At 35.8% G+C, this 8,392-nt stretch overlaps 1 pseudogene; it reads left to right on the plus strand.

The window, feature by feature from the left end:
- Positions 1-682: 682 nt before the first annotated feature.
- LOC127134972 (hypothetical protein At1g04090-like) lies at positions 683-2,803 on the plus strand (annotated as a pseudogene).
- Positions 2,804-8,392: the final 5,589 nt, after the last annotated feature.

The following is an 8,392-nucleotide window of genomic DNA, read 5'->3' on the forward strand; positions in this document are numbered from 1 at the left end:
ATCAAATCAAATCTGATCAAATCTGATATACCGAGCATAGCATAATTACAGCAGAATTTAGAATGTAAAAATTATTTACAAAATTAACTATTTCCGACGTGATTTGGATCTAAACTTAAGAGGAATTCGAGATGTAATTGGCAGGATTAATTAGTAAATCCAATTGCTTAAAATTTCCTTAACTTGCTTTCCTTTGTATTAATCCAAAAAAAACAAAAAAAAATAACTAACCACATCTAATATTAAGAAAATTTATATGATAAAAACGAATATTCCAGTAACTTTCTTTGGCTTGTTTTGACTCAACACATTATTGTACATATCTGAAGAATACAACGTATAATTCACTGTATTTTATAGTAATATCTTCGAGTACATTATTCTCGTAACTTTTCTCTTTTTTAATTGTGATTATAAGGTATCATCGTAACCAAAAGCTGGAAATTATAATTTACCAAAATTTACATAATGTGATACCTTTTAAAAAAATCTAACTTTAATAGGGGATAGAATGTCTGTATCTGCCCCCAAAATCCAACACAATCCACTTATATTTATAGGGAAGAAGAGGTGAGTGTTAAACAATATCAAACCACTTTTGGTGCAAACTTCAATAATCAAAAGTATTAGAACTTTCAAAAGAAGCTAAATATTTTATAAGGTTGTGTTGAACCTTATAAAAATGGGTTTGACTTATGTGGGGATTATTTGTGTTTGTGTAGTGTTTTTCATGACAATTGAAGCTACGAGGGTTGTTCCTAGAACTGCACCAATGGATCATATTTCAGGTACTTTTCTTCTATATCATTGTTACTTATTATTCATTTTTAAGTTTGCTTACAACAACAAAGAATACGACAATAGTGCATAAATATAAATACTAGTTGCTAGATAACAGTATTATATTGGTGAAATGATCTATCTGTTTTTTTAAAACTATTAATTAATCAAAACCATTAATTTATTTAAAAGATTTGACATTTATTTTAAAGACTTCAAACTAACCTAACAATTAATTTCATAATTATTACATTCAAGTTGTCTCAAGTGTTGTTGTCTGCAGATAATAAGAAAGACTTGAATAAAACGCAACCCGAATTCCAATCCCGCGCTCGTCCCATTGACTACACATTCAAGCTTCCAATTACAACAACTTCTTGGCCTGAAGGTATACATTATGTCATCGTCATTTTCTATCCTCTTGTGATGTACTTTCATGAAATGCATAATCAGTTTTGAATTGCAACATGCAGGTAACGGTTTCGCCGGTGGAGTCCTCGATCTCGGCGGGCTAGAAGTGTCTCTAGTAACAACATTCAGCAAAGTTTGGAGCGCCTACGATGGTGGCCCGGAGGATCAAGGAGTCTCAGTGTACGATCCGAAAGATATGCCAGAAGGGTTCTCTATGTTAGGTAGTTACTGCCAGCATAACAACAAACCTCTTTTTGGATATGTTCTTGTCGCAAAGGATGTTTCTCCAAATACCGCAGACAGCGCTTTAAAGCCACCACTTGATTACGCTCTTGTTTTCGACACAACATATCTCTCTTCTAATCAAGATTCTACTTTGTATATTTGGATACCATTAACACCTGAGGGTTATACACCAATAGGCCATGTTGTCACCACAACACCAGAAAAACCTCCCCTCGACAAAGTCATGTGTGTCAGATCAGACCTCACTGAACAGTGTGATTTTTCTGGATGGATTTGGGGACGCAATGATTACAATATTTATGATGTTACTCCAAGCATTAGGGGAACTCACGGTCCGGGCATTCGTGCTGGAACCTTCGTTGGCCATTATGGCCTAGGTGATAATAGAACTCCATCTGTTTCATGTTTGAAGAACCTGAATTCCATTTCAAAAATCATGCCTAATGAAAAACAAATCGAGGCAATACTTCAAGTTTACTCGCCAAATCTATACCTACATTCTGATGAAGAATACTTACCTTCTTCGGTCAATTGGTTTTTCTCCAATGGAGCATTACTATACAAGAAAGGCGATGCGTTAAATCCAGTTCCAATACAACAAAATGGCACTAACCTTCCTCAGGATCAGGTCTATGATGATGCTTATTGGATAGACTTACCAGTTGATGATGAAAACAAAGATAGGGTCAAACAAGGTAATCTTGAGAGTGCAGAATCTTATGTACATGTGAAACCAATGTTTGGAGGCACATTCACTGATATTGTAATGTGGATTTTTTACCCTTTTAATGGACCTGCAAGAGCAAAATTAGAGTTTCTAGATATTAAACTAGGGAAAATAGGTGAACATGTTGGTGATTGGGAGCATGTGACACTAAGGATAAGTAATTTCGATGGTCAACTATGGCATATGTATTTCTCACAGCATGCCAAAGGTGAATGGGTTGATTCATCTAAACTTGAGTTCCAACATGACTCAACAAAAAGACCTAATGTTTATGCTTCATTGCATGGCCATGCAGCATATCCACATAGTGGTCTTGTTCTAAATGGGAAAGATGGAGTAGGTATAAGAGATGATACTGAACCAGGTAGTAATGTTATGGATATGGGAAAATATGTGTTGATTTTTGCAGATTATTTAGAGTCTGTTGAAGAGCCAGCATGGTTGAATTTTTTTAGGGAATGGGGTCCAAGAATTGACTATAAACTAGATGAAGAATTGAGAAAATTGGAGGAGTTGTTGCCTGGGAAGCTAAAAGAGGGTTTTGAAAATATTATTAAAGGTTTGCCAAAAGAACTGCTTGGAGAGGAAGGACCAACAGGTCCAAAGGTAAAGATTACTTGGAATGGTGAAGAAATTTGAATTTGGTAGAATTTTTTGTTATATTTATTTTATAATTTATTGAGAATAATTGTATAAGAAGTTATTGAGTTTATTTTGATAATAATTAAATAAACCGAGTAGCATTCAACTTATCTTTGGGTTTAACTTATGTTTAATGTTTATAAGCTATTAAATTTGCATCAGGACGTTAACATTTCAACTTTGTTTCTGTCACATAACTCATGTAATTGTGAGTAATACTTATGTTTAAAATAACTTTTTTTTTTATTGCTTGTTTATTGTTTCACATTAAAAAGCAATCAATTTAAAATTGTGAAGCATTGTCAATATAGTCTTTCAATGTATCAAAATTATAAATACATTCTTAAGTACTTCATTTAAAAAATATACTATAGTCTATATTATAATGAAAAATATATTTGGAGACGAAAAACACACTACAAGAAGAATCCCGTTTTGTAAGGCGAAATTGACAAGGGTTAAGCTTCTAGCTAAATTAATATATTGTTTAGAGTTAAACCCCTCGCAAAACATAAAATGAAAAAAAAATTTAAAAACAAAATGGCATTAGGATATCCTTTGTAAAATTAAAGGAGGGAATATTTAAATTTTGAAACTGATTTTTGTGAGGGATAACCTAACGCATATGGAAATGGCGTTATTTAATGTGAGGATTAGCAAGGGGCCTCCCCAAGCTAACTATAACTCCTTCTTTTGCAAGGGGCGTCCTCACATCTAATTTAAGATTCTTCTGCATGCCTTATCACATCATCGTTTGGTTGGTCAATTCTTTAATGATTCCCTGACACATGTCTCTTTTGCGGGGGACTACCCCCAGCAAAATATGATCGTTCATTTTGCAAAGGGATCCCAAAAGCAGAAACCCACATGATTCACCTGACACTTTTATCTTTTTCGAGGGGCTATCCCAAGCAAAATATAACCATTCATTTTGCGAGGAGAGCCCCTAAGCTGAAACCCTCATAAATAAACACCTGTGCTCTTCCCCTTCTCATTTTTCAGAAATACTTTTTTTCCATTGTTTCATGTTTCGTTCTTTTTTTCTTCCTTCTCCATCCTTCAAATCTCATCCATTTTCATAAATCTCAAGAATTCAAGTCTTCAAAACAGATATATTATAAGGTTTGTGCAAGTTTATTTATTTATTTTCTCTTTGTTTTATATTTTTCAGTTTATTTCAAATCCTTAATCACCATTTTTTTGTTTGTTTTTTATTTTTATCTACCATTTTCATCATCTAAAGGATTCAAAATTCACAAAGAGATCTAAATCTAAAGTGTGCAATTATTAGAAGTAATTCATATTTATTAGTTGTACTATTTTCTTAGCCCCTAAGTTTGTTAGAGGGTATTTTAGTATTTTATCCTATTATAGTAACCCTAGTTTTAGCTTATAAATAGGGTGGCAATCATTGTAATTTTTATCATGTTTTGTAGCCGTCATTCTCTGAATAGAATATTTCCATTCATCATTTATTCTACCTTTGCACCAACAATTGGTATCTAGAGCTCCGGTTCGGATTCATTGGGAAACACGGGAAACACGAGTGAACGTGAGGTCTTGTGTGTTTGATTTTGATTCTTAGATTCGTGTTGAATCTTGAACAAAATCTGATTAGAATTTTAATTCTGTGGGTTGGGAAATACTGTGTGAGAAATCTGAGTGTACTGTGCAAGGTAGAAAGATGAACGGAAACGACAAGATGAACACCAAACTTCCACTATTTGACGGTAAAAACTGGAATCGTTGGATGATCCAAATGCGTGTACTGTTCGGTGCTCAAGATGTTCTAGATCTTGTCACTGATGGTTATGTTCCGGTAGCAGCAGATGCGACAGATGAATAGAAAAACGCGCAGAAGGAAGTAAGGAAGAAGGATCAAAAAGCATTGTTCTTCATTCATCAATGTGTTGATGTAAATGTGTTTGAGAAGATTGCAGATTCAACGACAGCAAAGGCTGCGTGGGACACACTGGTTAGATGTTATGGTGGTGACGCATCAGTGAAGAAGGTGAAGCTCCAGTCCTTGAGAAAGCAATATGAGAATCTCAACATGAAGAATAATGAGAAAGTTTCTGAGTACATCTCCAGAGTGATTCTGATCACTAATGAGATGAAAGCGTGTGGAGAAACTCTTTCTGAAGAAACAATCATGGAGAAGGTATTGAGATCCCTTACCTCTCAATTTGATTACATTGTGGTAGCAATAGAACATTCCAAAGATCTGAGCACCACGAGAATTGAAGAGCTGCAGAGCAGTCTAGAAGCGCAAGAGTTGCGTTTGACTGAGAGAACTTCTGAAAGGGAAGTAGAGCAGCAAGCTCTGAAAGCAACTTCTGATAGGAGGTATCAGAAGCAGTCAGAAGCCAGGAGAAGATCTGATGGTGGTCAGAAGTCAGAAAGCTCAACCTCTGATAGACAAAATAATGCTCAGAAGGGAAAAGAGAAGTATGACAAGAAGAAGATCCAATGTTAATGTTGTAAGAAGTTTGGTCACTTTGCTAGAGACTGTTGGTCAAACAAGGAGAGAAAATCAGAAGAAGCAAATATAGCCAGAAGTTCTGATGACGAATCTGTGCTATTGATGGCCTCTGAATCTGATGATATGGATCTGATAGACTGGTGGTATATGGACACTGGCTGTTCAAATCATCTTACCGGAAACAAGAAATGGCTGGTTGACTTTGACTCTGAAAAGAGGACAAAGATCAGATGTGCTGATGACAAATATCTTAAAACAGAAGGTATGGGAAATGTCAGAGTGATTCTGAACAATGGGAAAACAGCATTGATTCAGAACGTGTGGTATGTACCTGGCATCAGAAGCAATCTGATGAGTGTGGGACAATTAATTGAGAAAGGTTTTTCAGTTACCATGAAGGACAATCTTCTGAAGCTGTATGACTGCAATCAGAAGTTGATTATGGAGTCAGAACAGGGAAGGAATAGAACATTCAAGGTGAATGTCAGAACTGCAGACTCAGAATGTCTTAGTGCAACAAGTGCTGAGAAGGAGAGTGAGCTGTGGCACAGAAGATTTGGTCATTTGAATTTCAGAAGCTTAAAACATCTGAATTCAAAGAAGTTGGTACATGGAATTCCTGCAATTAAGAAGCCTGAAAAGTCATGCAAAGTTTGCATGGAAGGAAAACAACCACGATTGCCATTTGCGTCAGAAACTGCTCCAAGAGCAAAACATGCCTTGGGAGTTGTACATTCTGATGTGTGTGGTCCATTTCCAGTAGCATCGATTGGAGGGAATAAATACTTTGTGTTATTTGTTGATGAATTCACAAGAATGACATGGGTATCCCTTATTAAGTTTAAACACGAGGTGTTTGATGAATTCAAGAAGTTCAGAATGAAGGCTGAGAATCAGAGTGGTCAGAAGTTGAAGATTCTTAGAACTGACGGTGGAGGTGAGTATAACTCCAAAGAGTTCCAGAAGTTCTGTGAGGAGAATGGAATTGAGCATGAGGTTACTGCTCCTTATACCCCTCAACACAATGGTCTTGCTGAAAGAAGAAACCGCATTTTGCTTGATATGGTGAGAAGCATGCTGTAACACCTCAAAATTTGCCCTCCTCTCTTGGGACTAGCTTAGCATATTGTATTTCATTCTGTAGGACATTAGTCATTGCATTTTTGCATATCATGTGGAAACAATGAGCAAGTCATCCTCCTAGGTCTTTCTTAGAAGATAAAAAGGTTAAAAGATTCAAGCTTGAGGGTTTTATGAACTGATCACTAGCCATCTGAGGGTTTGTGCTTCAATTAGGGTTTCTTGGTTCCTCAAGGAGATTGGGTATTATCTTTGTTGAAATGGTACATCACCATCATCATGGTCTTATCATCACCAAGAGGTTCATTGTGCCTGATCATGCGCCTTGGGATTAGGGTTTTGACCTCTGGTTAACCCTAATCAGTTGCATTGTACCAATCAGGGTTCTTCAAGGAGATGAGGTCTTTAATGGAGGTGGAGATCATCATATGATTTTAATGAGCTTGTATAAGCTAGGGTTTCATTTTGGAGCCATTTCATCAAATGGTGGAGGCTCAAATTCATTTATGCATGACCAAGTCATCTATCAACTACAAAGTCAACTGATGGATTTGGAGGTGGGAAGTGATTAGAAATACTTCATTCATTTTCAAATAAGTCTAATTTGACATTTCAAACATCAACATTGAAGAAAATAAAGTCAGGACAAAACTTTCCAAAAATAGAAAGTGACCTCTAATTCAAAATTGCCAAAAATGGAAATGTTTTCAACTCAAGATTACATCATCAAGAAAGCTTCAAATGAAATTTTATTGAACATGAAAATTGTAGATCTTTCTCTCCCATTTCCAAAAAGTCCAAGATCATCAATTTCTCATGAGTGGTTGAAGAGATATGGATCAAACATGGCCAAGTGAACATGGAACTTCAAACATGCATAACTTTCAAACCAAAAGGCCAAATGGAGTGGTTCTTTTTGCAACATTCTTCTTTTGACCTATACTTTCCAAAACATACATCACATGCCATGCATTCTCATCACATGATCATTTGCATTTTCACTTAATTTTTGGAGGGAAAATTAAAATTCAAAATTGGTGCATTTTTCACACATTCTATCATTGCCAATAGCTCCAAAATGGTTTTTTAAGTGGATTTGAATGCAAGCACGTGTACTGTTCATCCATATTTTTCATGCATAGGGTGAAATGGCAATTTGGCACTTACACTCTCATTTCCCTAATCCAATTACCAATGCTTAAACTTGATTAGAGGCATGATTAAGAGGGAGTATAAAGCCTGAAACCCTAACTGTTTCATCATTAACACCACCATATTTTCAGATCTAAAAAATTTCTCAAAACTTGCTATCACTTTTTTCTCTCAATTTCTTCACATACATTGCACTTTTCTTGATCAATTCTTCACCTGGAAGCATATTTGAGCAAGGTTGAAGCTAGAACCAAAGGAATTCGTGCAGTTGGAAGTAACTTAAAGCTTGAAGTTCATCAATGGCAGTTGCAAATTCTGGTGGAAGCAAGCACGATTGAACCTCAAGTCTTCATCCATTCATCCATACAAGTGATTTAGAGGAGCTTTTGAGCATTGCCAGGCCTTGGATCTATCAATTTCCAGTTCTGCACTTCATCAAGGTTCCAAATCGACTTCCTTAATTCTTAAATTCATTATGTGAATGTTATAGATCTTGCTACACTGAGTATTATGAGCTTTGAATCAATGATATTCGTGCAAAATTCAGTGAGAACTGACTGTTTAAAGTTTTGATGATGAAACTTATCTTCTTCGATCCGTGCATGTGTGATGTGTTTTTGATGAAATAATTGTGGATTTGTGATGCCTGATGAATGATCTTTACAATGCTATGCTGGTTTTTGAGTTCTGGAACATTTAATATTTTTTCTGGAAAAATGGATGAAGATCTTCATGATCTTCATCGTGTTCTTGCTAATTGCCAGTTTCCTGCGGATTTCCTTACAACCTTCATGTTTAGGCAACGCTTTTGATCTTGCTGAACGCTTTTCCGTGGCCATAGGGTGTTAATCTAGGGTTTGTACTTGACTGGT

Source organism: Lathyrus oleraceus, chromosome 1, assembly GCF_024323335.1.
Source record: "Lathyrus oleraceus cultivar Zhongwan6 chromosome 1, CAAS_Psat_ZW6_1.0, whole genome shotgun sequence".
Taxonomy (NCBI): domain Eukaryota; kingdom Viridiplantae; phylum Streptophyta; class Magnoliopsida; order Fabales; family Fabaceae; genus Lathyrus; species Lathyrus oleraceus.